Source organism: Phoenix dactylifera, chromosome 6 (assembly GCF_009389715.1).
Source record: "Phoenix dactylifera cultivar Barhee BC4 chromosome 6, palm_55x_up_171113_PBpolish2nd_filt_p, whole genome shotgun sequence".
Classification (NCBI taxonomy): Eukaryota; Viridiplantae; Streptophyta; class Magnoliopsida; order Arecales; family Arecaceae; genus Phoenix; species Phoenix dactylifera.
The window spans coordinates 13,564,693-13,580,764 of record NC_052397.1 but is presented as its reverse complement, the minus strand read 5'-3'; positions in this window follow the sequence as shown (position 1 = coordinate 13,580,764).

The window sequence follows — 16,072 nt, the reverse complement described above, 5'->3', positions numbered from 1 at the left end:
AAACAAATATCATTTGATAGATATATGTCTAAATAGTAATTTTTAAACAATAAATATGTAATAAATCATATTTATCTGCAAAAGGAACCATATTTCTTGAGTTTATAGTTTATGGATTATCTTCCTTCTCTAATTCTTGACTATCTTTCAATAATACAAAAAATGTATTGGAGAATATATGCTAATGTAAAAGCAAAAAAAAAAAAGATCAACCCATCTAGATCTATTCATTAAATGGATTAGATTCAAGTTTAAATTTTTGATTCGTTTAAGCCATTTTGACTCGTTTAATAATTGGATCGGCTCACAACCCGACCCATTTAACCCATTTAAGATATATTTAACCTATTTCTGTCATGTTTAACCTAATATGTTTAACTTGTTTAATATATATAAATCTATTTAAACTATTAAAAATCTATTTAACCGTTTAACTTAACTTGATTTATTTAATAAATGGGTTATGTGGATTGGGTTGTGTTACGGGGGAACTTAGCCACCATGCCCTACGTGACCGGCACGCGCGCCCAGGAAGACTACGGCTGCCCCTTGATCCAGCAATCCGACCTCGGGTCGGATATCTTCGGCTCCGCAGCCCGACCCCGAGTCGGCTGCCCCTTGGTCCAGCAATCCGACCCCGGGTCGGATATCTTCGGCTCCGCAGCCCGACCCCGAGTCGGCTGCCCCTTGGTCCAGCAATCCGACCCCGGGTCGGATATCTTCGGCTCCGCAGCCCGACCCCGGGTCGGCTGCCCCTTGATCCAGCAATCCGACCCCAAGTCGGCAATCTCTTGACAACAACAGACTGTTCCCCTGAGGCACGCCGCGGCCCCCTGCTCCACTACTCACTGCAACGGCCGTATCCGGCGCTGCCCCACGATCCCCTGTAACAGCCGTACAAAGCGGAGCTCCACTACGCCCTGCCATGGCCGTACCCGGCGCTGCCCCACGACGCCCTGTAACGACCATGTCAGTGGCAACCCCATCGTGCCACACGATGACCAATCCCCAAAAAAAACCCCCCAGCCTGATATAAATGCGGCTGGGGGGGAAGGGGAGGGTAAGCAAGATTTTCCAGAGTATTATCTTACCTGCTACCTCTTCTTCTCCTTCGATCTCCCCTAACTTGATCGTCGGAGGGCCCCCACTACCCCGGTGGTGGTGCGAGGCTTGCTTGCAGGTCTCCCGACGGAAGGCGGAGTGCGATCGAAGTAATTCCAAGGGAACCCCATTCACACCGCTGTGCCAATCGTTCTCGGTTTGGACTCCCAGCAACAGTTGGCGCTAGAAGGAGGGGCCCGGATCTCAGAGCGATCGTAATGGCACGGCGAGGTGGTCGTGGAGCTTCCAATGCTCCCGGTCGCGGGGCCTCTCGCGCCTCTGGTCGGGAGGCCGCTGCATCTCCAACACACTCTCAGCAACACTCCACCGCCCCACCGCCCATTCAGACGGTCGAAGCCGCCCAGTTCGACCAGCTAACCCAGCAGGTTCGCACCCTCGCGGAGGCGGTGCAGAATCTGCAGGGTGCGATGTCCCGGGCGCCGCAGCGGGCTCAGGAGCCGCCGCTGCCTGAGCGTTCGCCTGTCCTCCTCAACCCGCGCTCCTTCCTCTCCCATGGGGAGGAGCGCCGGCGCGAGGAGGATTCTCGAGCACGCTCCATTCTGCCGGGACCTTCCCACCGGAGCTGCGCGGGGTACGAGAGGCGGGCCCGGGCGCGTTCCCAGACCCCCCAGTCCTCGAGGAACTCGCGCTCCAGTCGGTCCCCCTCTCGCCGCTCCTTGTCTCCCACCCACCGGTCGCACTCCCTGGACCGGCGGGTGGACGATCTCCACCGACAACTCCAGGTCCTGAAGGGCCATTCCAAAGATCCCTTCGCCGACTTAGAGATCTCCTCCCAGCCGGTGCTTGCCTCGAGGATCCTGCGGACCCCGAATCCGCCGGGGTTCAAAATGCCGGCGATCGAGCCCTATGACGGGGCGGCGGACCCGCGGGATCACGTCGAGAGTTTCAGGACCCTTATGCTCCTCCACGGAGCATCAGATCCCCTTCTCTGCAAGGCTTTCCCGGCAACCCTCCGTGGCCCGGCGAGGGCGTGGTTCGCCGGGCTGGAGGCTGACTCAATCCGGTCCTTCGACCAGTTCACCCGCCTCTTCATCACTCATTTCGCCGTCAGTAGCCGGCGGCGACTGGTCTCCGACTCCCTCTTTGATGTCCGGCAAAACGAGGGAGAAAGCCTGCGGGATTATCTTACCCGCTTCAACAGGGCTACGCTGGAGGTCCGGAACCTGAGTCAGGAGGTAGCTCTTTCAGCCCTGAAGCGTGGCTTCCGGAAGGGCAGACTCACCTTCTCCCTGGACAAACGCCTGCCGCGGAGCTTCCCAGAGCTGTTGTCCCGGGCGAACCAGTATGCGGACGCCGAGGAGGCGGCCGCCCACCGGAGCAAAGAGGCCGTCGAAATCCCTCCAAAGCTTGGGAAGAAAAGGCGGAAAGAGGCACGCCAGAGGAGGAGCCCGACGCCCCAGCGTCGGCGCAGAAGCCCGTCGTCGGCGAAGAACCACGGCGCCCCACGCCCTCGTTCTCCGCCCCGACGTTTCAACCGGTACACCCCTCTCCTGACTCCCCGGGCCCAGATCCTTATGGAGATCAAGGGGCGGGAGGACCTCCCGGCCTCGAGACAGATGCGGAGGATACCTGGGAAGAGGCCCTCCCGGGCGTACTGTGAGTACCACCGAGACCACGGCCACGACACAGAGGACTGCTTCCAGCTTCGGGACGAGATCGAGGCTCTCATCCGTCGGGGGCGTCTCGGTCGATATGTGAGCGACCGACGTCCCCCCGCAGACCCGCGTCCGGCCGACCCGGCTCCTCCGGAGCCTCGGGAGCAGAATCGACCCGTTGCGGGGGTGATCCACACTATCACTGGGGGCTGCCCCCGGCCCGTGAGGAACGCAGGGGGCTCGACGGAGGCATTAGGGGCGGCCGTCGCAAAGAGGCAGAGGGTCGGCAATGTAATCACCTTTTGTGATGAGGATGTAAAGGGGGTTCAGACCCCCCACGATGACGCCATGGTGATCTCCCTCACTATGGCAAACTATGATGTAAGGCGTGTTCTTGTGGATAGTGGAAGCTCAGCTGATATCTTGTTTTACGAGGCCTTCCAAAAGATGGGCTGGTCCAGACAATTGTTGCACAAAATATCCACCCCCCTTATAGGATTCACCGGTGACGCTGTCCCGGCGGAAGGTGTTGTTGAGCTGCCTGTGACTGCGGGCGTCGCACCCGCAGAAGCCACGGTGCGACTCGGGTTCTTGGTCGTCCGTGTTCCCTCGGCCTACAACGCTATCCTCGGACGACCCGGACTGAACGCCCTTCGCGCGGTGGTCTCTACGTACCACTTGCTCATGCGGTTCCCCACGGCGGTCGGGATCGGAGAGGTCCGAGGCGACCAACCGACCGCACGGCAATGTTTCCTAGCGACCCTCAAAGGGAAGAAGCCCGCAGAAGCCCTAAGCGTCGAGTCCCTTGATGCCAGAGACGAGGTGGCCTTGCGGCAGGGGGAGCCGGCCGAGGGTGTGGTCGAAGTTCCCCTCGAGGAAGGCCGCCGGGACCGGGTGGTCCGGGTCGGCGCCAATCTCGACCCGGGAGCTCGGGCCCGGTTGGTGGAATTCCTCCGAGCCAATGCCGATGTATTTGCCTGGTCGGCGGCCGATGTACCTGGGATCGACCCGGAGGTCATTTCTCACGCCCTCAACGTCGACCCGACCCACCGGCCAGTGAAGCAGAAGAAGAGACACTGTGCCCCGGATCGGATCCGGGTGGTCGACCAGGAGGTAGACAAACTCTTGGAGGCAGGATTCATAAGGGAGGTGAGTTACCCCGAGTGGCTGGCAAATGTTGTACTTGTCCGGAAGGCGAGCGGGAAGTGGAGGATGTGCGTCGACTATACCGACTTGAACAAGGCGTGCCCTAAGGATAGCTTCCCGCTTCCGCGGATAGACCAACTGGTCGACGCGACTTCCGGATATCAGCTGCTGTCTTTCATGGACGCCTTCTCCGGTTACAACCAGATAATGATGGCCCCACAGGACGAGGAGAAAACTGCCTTTATAACGGACCGGGGGCTGTACTGCTACAAGGTAATGCCCTTCGGTCTGAAGAACGCTGGCGCCACTTACCAGCGCCTTGTCAACAAAATCTTCAAAGAGCAAATCGGCCGGAACATGGAGGTGTACGTGGACGATATGCTGGTGAAGAGCCGCCAGGCAGACCAGCACATCGTGGATCTGGAGGAGACTTTCACCACCTTGCGGAAGTTTCGCATGAAGCTGAACCCAGCGAAGTGCGCCTTTGGCGCTTCGGCCGGGAGGTTCCTCGGTTTCATTGTCAACCAGCGGGGTATCGAAGCCAACCCGGACAAAATCAAGGCTATCCAAGGTATGTCCCCTCCGACCAAAGTGAAGGAGGTTCAGGAGCTCGCTGGAAGGGTTGCCGCGCTCGGACGATTTGTGGCAAAATCGGCCGAACGCTGCCAACCATTCTTCAAGGTGTTAAAACGCCCGAAAGACTTCCTCTGGACGGCCGAATGTCAAGCAGCGTTCGACCAGCTCAAGGAATACCTGGCGTCTCCTCCCCTGCTATCCAAGCCGCAGGAAGGGAAGATGCTCTACCTCTATCTGGCGGTCTCCCCAACCGCGGTCAGTGCGGTGCTGGTTCGGGAAGAGGCAAAGCTCCAGAAGCCTGTGTACTACATCAGCCGGGTCCTACGGGACGCCGAGACGCGGTATACGAAGGCTGAAAAGATCGCCTTCGCGCTGCTGACCGCGACCAGGAGGCTCCGCCCCTATTTCCAGGCCCATTCTGTCACCCTCTTAACTGATCAACCGTTACGACAGATCCTCAGCAACCCCGAGAATGCGGGACGGCTGGTGAAGTGGGCAGTAGAACTCGGTGAGTTCGACATCCGCTACCAGCCTCGACCCGCCATCAAGGCCCAGGTGCTCGCGGACTTCCTCGCTGAGTGCACGGTGCAGGAGGCGGAACCTAGACCGCCGGAAACGCCCAGCCTCGACCTCCCGACCTGGACGCTTCACATCGATGGGTCGTCGAACCCCGAGGGTGGAGGGGCCAGGCTGGTCCTTACCAGTCCTGATGGAGTGATAGCCGAGTATGCCTTGAGGTTTGGATTTCCAGTTACCAACAACGAGGCGGAATACGAGGCCCTAGTCGCGGGACTCAAACTCACCGGGGAGCTCGGCATCCGGCGTTTGAAGGTTTTCACCGACTCCCAGCTGGTGGTCGGGCAGGTCCGTGGGGAGTTCGAGGCCCGGAGCCCGACCATGCAGAACTACGTCCGGAAGGTGCAAGCACTCATTCCCGACCTCGGCAGTGTCGACATCCAGCAGGTCCCCAGAAGCGAAAATGCCAGGGCCGACAGGTTGTCCCGCTTGGTGGGTGCAGAGGCGCACAACTTGTCGAGGGCAATCTACCTGGAGACCCTGGATGCCCCGAGCATCGGCGAGGCTGGAGCGGTGATGGCGATTGATCCGGAGCCGTCTTGGATGGACCCGCTCGTCGCCTACCTCGCCGAAGGGATCCTCTCTGAAGACGAAGATCAAGCTCGGCGACTTGTCAAGAAGTCCGCCCACTACGTACTCTATGAAGGGAGGCTGTATCGGACCTCGTTTACCGCCCCCCTCTTAAGGTGCCTCCGCCCCTCGGAGGCGGCCTACGTCCTCGGCGAAGTCCACGAGGGCGTCTGCGGATCCCACTCGGGGGCTAGGTCCTTGGCGCACAAGATCATGAGGCAAGGCTATTATTGGCCTACCTTGTTGGAGGACTCAAAGGATTATGTACGGAAATGCGACGCCTGCCAGCGCCACGCCAACGTCCAGAGAGTCCCTTCTGTCCCCTTGGCACCAATCACCGCACCCTGGCCCTTCGCACAGTGGGGAATGGATATCCTCGGACCATTCCCCGTCGCTTCAGCCCAGCAGAAATTCTTGATTGTTGCAATCGACTACTTCACCAAGTGGGTGGAGGCAGAGCCGCTGGCCACTATCACGGAGGCGCAAGTCCGGAAGTTCGTGAAGAAAAACATCATTGTCCGATTTGGGGTACCCCGGGTCCTCATCTCGGATAATGGTCGACAGTTCGACAACAAGCATTTCCGTGACTTCTGCGAGGAGTTCGGGATCGAGCATCGGTTCACATCTGTGTCGCATCCCCAAACCAACGGTGAGGCCGAGGTGACAAACCGGACAATCCTCTAAGGAATTAAGGCGTGAATCGGTCGGACGGGGCAAGCTTGGGTCGAAGAACTCGAGAACGTCCTTTGGGCGTATCGGACCACGCATCGGACCCCTACCGGAGAGACGCCTTTCAGCCTAACCTATGGCACGGAAGCGGTTGTCCCCGTGGAGCTCGGACTCCCCTCGCCCCGGGTGGCTGCGCACCGACCCGAGGCCAATTCGGAGCAACTCCGAGGGAACCTGGACCTCTTGGAAGAAGCGAGGGAAATGGCGCAGGTCCGGATGGTGATGTATCAGCGGAGGGTGGCCCGATATTATAACTCCAAGGTCCGACCAAAACTTTTCAGAATCGGAGATCTGGTGCTAAGGCGAGCCAAAGCATCTCAACCCGCGGAAGGTGGGAAGCTGGCGCCAAATTGGGAAGGCCCGTATAGGGTTCGCTGGGTAAACCGACCTGGCTCCTACCAGTTGGAGGCCCTAGATGGTCGAGAAATTCCAAGGAGCTGGAATTCCGCTAACCTGCGGGTATATTGCCAGTAGAAAGACAAAGCCAGAAAGACAGTTCAAAAAATGTATAGTCCTTTTCATCTCAATAATTCCTGGTTACAATGGCGTGTTCGTGTGATTACAAAGAATTCCCGGAGGGGAATTGGGGAGTAAAGAAAGTAAGAAAGAGGTGGGGACTCCGTGGAGCTGAAGATCCGGGATCCCGAACCCTCCATCCGAAGCAGCTGCAATCCCACCGGACGTGGGTGCTTCCCCCCGGAGGCGCCATCGACGCCTCACGCAAAAGACGAAGAGCCAGCGCGGACGAAGAAGTTCGCACTGCTTCTAGAGGAACGCCACATCCAAGGGATATTCCGGTCCTCCCCAGGAGAAGGGGAGGAAAGGAATACAAGGGAGAAGAGCGCGAGGAGGCGCGATCCCGGATGAAGCGTCTAGCGCAGAGCTCAATCGGGAGGTGGGACTGAAAAGAGGGGGGATGTGATCCCGGATGAAACGCCTAGAGCGGAGTTCCACCGGAGAGAATCTCCCTGTTGATCCCCGATGAAACGACTAGTTGGCGGAAGTTGCGAGGGGCGCGCCTCCCGTTCCTCCGGCGGGGGTTTCCCAGCCACGCGCCGGAGAGGAGGTCCACGATCCATGGCAACCTGAACAGCTCCGGCTTGGCAGGCTCCACCGCACCTGCGCTTATATTTATAGCCAAACTGTGGCCCCCTGGTCGTTCCGATGCGGGTGGCTCCAATAAATGCGGGCACATCGAATCAGGAGCCGTTCCGGCTCTCGAGGTTTATCCCCCCACGATCTCCTAAGCGTCGTTCTCCTTAATTGCATTCTTCGTGCAGGACACTCCGGGCGGCGTGTATCCCGCGGCCCACATATCTCCGCACGCGTCCAGGCCGCATCCGCCTCGAAGAACGTGCGTATCGCGGCCGCTTAACTGGCACTCCCCGCAAGCAGCAACTGGCCGGTCCGATTTCCCAGGTAACGCCTCAATTAGCATTTAATGGCCTTCTGGTGTTCCCCAGGCGACGCTTCGAGAGGAGGAGAAACACGATCGCAGCTGGCTACGGAGAAACCCCGTCGAGCGGCAAGTGATAGGGGCGCGACCAACGAGCGGAATTCTCCGAGGCTTGGCCCTCGGATGCCAGGCTAACCCGATGATCATCCCGGGAGCAGACTAGCCTGAAGCCCCGACCGGTCGCCTCGGCTTGCGCCAGCCTTGGCCGACCAACGAGCGGAATTCCCCGAGGCTTGGCCCTCGGATGCCAGGCTAACCCGATGATCATCCCGGGAGCAGACTAGCCTGAAGCCCCGACCGGTCGCCTCGGCTTGCGCCAGCCTTGGCCGACCAACGAGCGGAATTCCCCGAGGCTTGGCCCTCAGATGCCAGGCTAACCCGATGATCATCCCGGGAGCAGACTAGCCTGAAGCCCCGACCGGTCGCCTCGGCTTGCGCCAGCCTTGGCCGACCAACGAGCAGAATTCCCCGAGGCTCGGTCCTCGGATGCCAGGCTAACCCGATGACCATCCCGGGAGTAGACTAGCCTGAAGCCCCAACCGGTCGCCTCGGCTTGCGCCAGCCTTGGCCGACCAACGAGCGGAATTCCCCGAGGCTCGGCCCTCGGATGCCAGGCTAACCCGATGACCATCCCGGGAGCGGACTAGCCTGAAGCCCCGACCGGTTGCCTCGGCTTGCGCCAGCCTTGGCCGACCAACAAGCGGAATTTCCCGAGGCTCGGCCCTCGGATGCCGGGCTAACCCGATGATCATCCCGGGAGCAGACTAGCCTGAAGCCCCGACCGGTCGCCTCGGCTTGCGCCAGCCTTGGCCGACCAACGAGCGGAATTCCCCGAGGCTTGGTCCTCGGATGCCAGGCTAACCCGATGACCATCCCGGGAGCAGACTAGCTTGAAGCCCCGACCGGTCGCCTCGGCTTGCGCCAGCCTTGGCCGACCAACAAGCGGAATTCTCCGAGGCTCGGCCCTCGGATGCCGGGCTAATCCGATGATCATCCCGAGAGCAGACTAGCCTGAAGCCCCGACCGGTCGCCTCGGCTTGCGCCAGCCTTGGCCGACCAACGAGCGGAATTCCCCGAGGCTCGGCCCTCGGATGCCAGGCTAACCCGATGATCATCCCGGGAGCAGACTAGCCTGAAGCCCCGACCGGTCGCCTCGGCTTGCGCCAGCCTTGGCCGACCAACGAGCGGAATTCCCCGAGGCTCGGCCCTCGGATGCCAGGCTAACCCGATGATCATCCCGGGAGCAGACTAGCCTGAAGCCCTGACCGATCGCCTCGGCTTGCGCCAGCCTTGGCCGACCAACGAGCGGAATTCTCCGAGGCTCGGTCCTCGGATGCCAGGCTAACCCGATGATCATCCCGGGAGCAGACTAGCCTGAAGCCCCGACCGGTCGCCTCGGCTTGCGCCAGCCTTGGCCGACCAACGAGCGGAATTTCCTGAGGCCTAACCCTCGGATGCCTGGCCTAGCGCCGGAAGAATTTCCTGAGGCCTAACCCTCGGATGCCTGGCCTAGCGCCGGAAGAATTTTCTGAGGCCTAACCCTCGGATGCCCGGCCTAGCGCCGGAAGAATTTCCTGAGGCCTAACCCTCGGATGCCCGGCCTAGCGCCGGAAGAATTTCCTGAGGCCTAACCCTCGGATGCCCGGCCTAGCGCCGGAAGAATTTCCTGAGGCCTAACCCTCGGATGCCTGGCCTAGCGCCGGAAGAACTTCAAGAGTCAGGAGTCGGCGAGGCACTACCAGGAGTTAAAAAGAGGAAGGACGAAAGTGAAATGAGGAAACACTTTGTTTGCATTAACTTTCGTTGCATCAGGGTCGAGACCCATACAACGTGGCAAAACGCCAACATACAAAGAAAAGAACAAAGAAAAGTACAGAGAGTCAGCTTGGAGGAGCCCCTGGGTCGGGAACGGCGAGCGCGTTCGCGAAGGGTAGGGAGACGGTTGGAGAATCGGCAGGCAATGGCATCGGAGGGGAGTCGAGGAGGGAGACCCCACTCAGGTCAATTCCGGGGTATTTAGCGGATACCCTTGCCAGGCCTTCATCGAAGCCTAAGGCAAAGGAGTCGGACCCCGCGTCTGACATGTCACGGATGAACTCGGCGGACTGACGATAGGCCTGTACCGCCTGACGCCCGATTTCCGCGCTCTTCTCGGCCAGCGCCGCCTCCGCTCGCTCCGTAATCTGAGCTTTCGCTTCCATGACCTTCGCCACAATCCGGTCGTCCGCCTCGGAAGAGACCCTCAGCAGATCGGCCCGAGCCTCCATGTGCTTCGCCTCGGCAGCGACGCGAGCAGCCTCAGCCTCCTCCAGGCGCGAATGAAGCTCCTGGTTGCTCGCACGAGTCCCCTCAAAGGCCGACTTCAATTCGGCCAGCTTGGCTTCGAGAGATCGGGTTCGGTTGCGGGCGTTGTCGGCCGACTGCTGGGCCTTCTCCCACCTCTCCCGGAAGTCGGCAGCCTTCCGGGACTGCTTTTCGGCCCGCTCCTCCGCTTTCCTGATCTCGCTTTCGAGACCCGAGGCAACCTTGAGTTGCTCCTGAGCCTCCAACAGTTGCCTCTCGAGGGCGGCGAAGCCGAGTGCCCGCTCTTCGGCCACCTGGAGCCTCGTCTCGAGGTCCCTGGTCATCCTCCCCGCCGCAGCCCGGCCTCCCTCCTCTACAGCTTTCAATCGGCTCTCGGCCCTCGCCAGAAGCCTCGCCTGTTCCTCGTGGCTCTCCTCCAGGCGGATCATGTATTGGGCGAGCTAAGAGGTAGGAAAAATGAGAGCGTCAGACGGGGATCAATAGAGCCTATAAATGACGAGAGCGACCAAAAGAACACTCACCGACATGAGACAGACGCAGCTGGCAGCTCCAACTTCAGGGATACCCATCTGCCGGACCTGCCTACGGTCCCCCTCCAGCAGCACCGTCTCGACGAGGTTTCGGGCGCCGGCGAAAGTGAAGGCCGACCCCGACTTCGCCCCGGAGCCGGATGGTGGTTCTGCAGCCTTACCCTTACCCATCGCTTGGGGGAGAGTCATGCCGACCGTGCTCGGGGCGGGGGCCGCGCCAGAAATCGACAGGGTCCCGCTCGGCCGGGGCCTCGGCGCGCCCCTCCTTCCCGTATCATCCGAAGCCGACCGAGTCGAAGGCCGGGCTGGGGACCGACCGCGTCCGACCCGGCCTTTTCGGGCGCGCCCGGATGACACCTCTAGAAAAACGGTAGTCTCATCACCGGAGGGCTGATGCGGCGTCAACTGTCGGTCCGAGCCCGCGGCGTCCCCCTGATCGGTGGGCCCGGACCCGTCTGTCGGCGTCGGAGTCGCCTGCTGGCGGGGCTTCTTCGCCGGTGGGACCCCGCTCGGAGGAGTCCGTTTCTTTCTCCGGACCGCTTCCAGTAGGGACGCCCTACTAACAGCCATTGCCTTGTCCGACTGCATGACGTCGTCGATTTCTGCAAAAAGAACGAGATGGTTAGAAACCGAAAAACTGATGGAAAGAAGAAATGAAAGAGGAGAAAAGAGCTAAAAAGAAGAAGTAGTGGCGGGCTCACGGTCGGCGGGGACCGAGCTCAGACCGACGTTCACCAAGGCATCCTCGGAAATAAGGCGAGCCACCGGGGGGAGCCGGCCCTCGGCAACCAACCCCCTCAAGACAGCGACGCCATCGGACTCCTCCCTCGACAACCTCGATAGGCCGATCGGGGACTTCATCGGCGTCTCCCAGGTTGTCCCGATTCCCCAAGAGGGATCTACGTCGATGAAAAAGAAACGCTCCTTCCAGCCATGAATGGAGGAAGGAGCCTCCTTGACGAGGCCGCACCCTCGCCGCGCCGCAAAGCACCACCACCCTCTGTCCCGGGGGTGGCCGTTCAGGCCGTAGCATTCTCAAAAGACGTTCAGGGTGGCGGGAACCTCGTGCATGCGGCAGAGAACCTGGAAGGCCGTCAGGGTACGCCATGAGTTCGGCACCAGTTGCGTCGGCGCCACTCTTAAACCTCGAAGCACCTGCACGACTAAGTCCGAGAGGGGAAAGCGGAATCCAGCCCGAAGGATGTCCTCATTGATGGCGACCTTCCCTGGAGGAGGATGGGACATCCTCTCCTCAGGCCCCGGAAGCGTAACGTTGCAGGCTTCGGGAAGGTGGTACCAGGCCACGAACCTATCTAGGTCTTCGGGGACCAGCTCCGACTGAATGCGGTCCGCTCTTACTTCGTCCATCCCTAACGGCCAGTGAATCTACGGTCAGGACGGGGTCAAGAGGGGAGAAGGGACCGGAATGACTGGGGTACACTAATACGAAAGGAGAAAGTACGGAGAGCCCTAAATTGAAGAGTGGGGCAACTCACCGGAAGGGAAGGAAGAACGGCTCCGAGAGCGTCAAAGGAGGAGCGAACGAACAGTTCGACGGCAACGGCAGCAGCACAAGGGAGAAACTCGAGGATGCCTGTGAAGAGAAAGACGGACGGGGGAGGGCCCCCGGTTAAATAGGTAGAAAGGCGGGTGACGCCTCGGTGACGCCAGAGGACGCCTGGCTACCGAAGGATCATTCGCGCCCCAAAGGCGAATCGACGCCATTAAGGAAGGATGTCCGCCGAAATCCGCAGACCGCCAGATCAGCGACAACCGCCATACGCCATAAAGAAGGCGGGGAGCTCGGAGCGCGCGCGCCTTTTCGAGGGATGGCGGCAATCTCGAAGCATCACTCCCTTCACCCGTTCCCCTCCTGGTTCCAGGCTCGGAAGTGGGGGGCTACTGTTACGGGGGAACTTAGCCACCATGCCCCACGTGACCGGCACGCGCGCCCAGGAAGACTACGGCTGCCCCTTGATCCAGCAATCCGACCTCGGGTCGGATTTCTTCGGCTCCGCAGCCCGACCCCGAGTCGGCTGCCCCTTGGTCCAGCAATCCGACCCCGGGTCGGATATCTTCGGCTCCGCAGCCCGACCCCGGGTCGGCTGCCCCTTGATCCAGCAATCCGACCCCAAGTCGGCAATCTCTTGACAACAACAGACTGTTCCCCTGAGGCACGCCGCGGCCCCCTGCTCCACTACTCCCTGCAACGGCCGTATCCGGCGCTGCCCCACGATCCCCTGTAACAGCCGTACAAAGCGGAGCTCCACTACGCCCTGCCATGGCCGTACCCGGCGCTGCCCCACGACGCCCTGTAACGACCATGTCAGTGGCAACCCCATCGTGCCACACGATGACCAATCCCCAAAAAAAACCCCCCAGCCTGATATATATGCGGCTGGGGGGGAAGGGGAGGGTAAGCAAGATTTTCCAGAGTATTATCTTACCTGCTACCTCTTCTTCTCCTTCGATCTCCCCTAACTTGATCGTCGGAGGGCCCCCACTACCCCGGTGGTGGTGCGAGGCTTGCTTGCAGGTCTCCCGGCGGAAGGCGGAGCGCGACCGAAGTAATTCCAAGGGAACCCCATTCACACCGCTGTGCCAATCGTTCTCGGTTTGGACTCCCAGCAACAGGTTGGATTATCTATTTAATAAACAGATCGGATCTGAACCTAAATTTTTGACCAATTTAATAAGTAGGTAGGATTTGGGTTGACGAATTTTTGGTCAAGTCTGTATCCAACCCGACCCAATTGTCATCCTTAACAATAAAGGAGATCGATCTCTTAAGTCAGATTTAATGAAGGCAAAGCAGAGGAAAGGGTGGACCTTGTTGAATGGTGGTATGTGATTGTGTTTGATGAAATGGCAGGATAAATGCTACAGGTTAATTACATTATACATTGATTTTCTTTATTTTTTACTCATAGTTCAATGGATTCATTATTTTTTCCTTCATTTTCTTTCATAGTTCGATTGATTCATTCTTTCCCCTTCATTTTCTTTCTTTTTAATAGTTTATTTATTTATTTATTTTAAAAGAGGAGATAGAGGGCTTCGAAGATTTGATCACTGGCTTTAACATTGCCAGCATGGCCATCAACAACCATGCCAATGCAGCAGCATGGATTCTCTCAAATTCAAGAAGTTATGGAGCAAGTGAGCAAATGCCACCATAAACATGCTCCATCTAGCTATGCTACGTGAGTTATAGTGGCTGAGGAAGATTCTAAGCAACATGGATGCTTAAATATAAGAACTGTACCTACAAGGTTTGGGAGGCTAACTAATACTTTTTTCCTACTAATTGTGCTTGAAGATTTTCTTGAAAAAAAATATGCTAATAGAATCATAACTAGCTTCAGTCCATGTTCTTCACGATAGAATTTATGAGTTATGTATTAGTTGTCAGTACGTTTTTCTTCCATCAATTTTTCTTCTTTTGGGCATTAAAAAAGCTTCCTTTTGATTTTTCACTTGGGATAAGCTAACACCTTCAAAGAATTTAGGAGGACTTCTTATATGTCAGTTGCACCAATGGGGAAAGGCTTTGTTTGAAAGCAATCTACAAAATTAATTTTTGAACCTAATAGTTTATGGAGCAGGAATGTCACAACTAAGATTTTTTTTTTTTTTAACTGTCTCATGGTGGAAATGTAATCTCGCAAGGTCATCCTTAACAGCATGGAGAACTTCTCGTAATGTAGGGATGGACGTTGTTGTAGTGGTTCTCGAATTTAGTCCCACATCGACCGAGTAGCGAAAAGGTCTATGCCTTAAATTGGGGGGCTCAAAGTCTTTCCTCAAGAGGCGCCTTTTGTAGGGCAAAACCATGCGGGGTGGCTCCCTCCGCGAGCTTAGCGCTCGGAGTGGTCGACGATTCCCAAAGCGGACAATACCTTCTGGGGGACGCAGCTCGCTTTCCCAGCTCGACTCGGTGTGGGACTGTGCTATTGACCGGATCAGACCCGACAATAGATGGCGCGCCAGGAAGGGGCCCCGACCGGCACAGGACCTTCCCGCTAGGAGGGCTGCGTTGTAGGGGTTTCCAAATTTAGTCCCACATTGACTGAGTAGAGGAAATGTCTGTGCCTTAAATTGGGGGGCTCAAAGCCTTTCCTCAAGAGGCGCCTTTTGTGGGGCAAAACTGTGAAGGGTGGCTCCCTCCGCGAGCTTAACGCTCGGAGCAGTCAACGATCTCCAAAGCGGACAATATTACCTGGGGGACGCAGCTCTCTTTCCATGCTCGGCTCGGTGGGGACTGTGCTGTTGACCGGATCAGCTCGGCAACAGACGTCACATGTATGCTCTCCTGAGCCATGGTTGATGGTGACATATCTATCCTTCACTCTCCCTTGCTTTCACATATACACATGGAATGGATAGCCTTGGAGTTGAACTACTAGGCTTTCACATATACACATAGAAGGATCACCTACTGCACAGATCTCAAAGCAGTCTAAATCTCTTCAGTTGTCCATCTGCAAAGATTTCAAAGCATCTTTAGTGTACATAAGGATCACCCATTACACATATCTCAGAGCACCCCTTAGTATATCTCGTATAGTTAGGGATCACTCGTCGTACAGATCTCAAAGCATTTTAAAGCTTTTCATTTGTCCGTACTTTGAAGAGAGCTTGGGTATTTTAGTCATATGTAACAACAGGCTAATGCCGTTCGCTGGATAGGAAGCCAGAGGACCAGTTTAGAAACTTGAAGGATCTGTTTGAAACTTTAAAATCAAGAAAAAATCTCTAAAACAAATCCTAGATTGAGAGGGGGTCTCTATAATTTATAGGGTTCGGGTTATATCTTTCGTATGAAATAATAATTGATCTTCTTTTCCGACGTCAACTATTGGATCACCCATTGTATATATCTCAAAGCATTTCAATCTCTTTCTTCCATCATTTTGTGTAGATCTTAAATTGCATGATCTAATGGTTGATGTTAAGATGAGCCATTCTTTCACACAAAAGATACAACCTGAACCCTAATTTATGTTGCACAGGGGACCAAGGGAGCAAATTATGCACACGTCATACATGGGAACGATCTAAACCGCCGACAAGTCAGTCGGTCAACCCAGTGACGGGTCAAAACACCATTCGCAATCTCTCTTCCGATTATACCCGCCTCTTTATCATGGGACCACCACCCAGGATCTCGGAGATACCAGCAACCCAAATCCTAGGAATTTAAAAGACACCCAAAATCGCAGTGGATTCCCCCACCCTATCCTGGCGTCCGGTTAACAAAATGCGCACGAATGAATGCAGCAGTAATTAATTTATCATATATTGGAACGGGTCCTATTTCGAGTCCACGATAGACGTCCGTTTCCCATGCGGCTCACGTCAAACAGAACCGGTCCGACCGCGTGGGACCCGGCTCAAAGTCCCCCTCCCCTACCTCTTCGCGCCTCTCCGCGATAAAAGGACGGGCGGGCGGGCGGGCGGGCATGCGG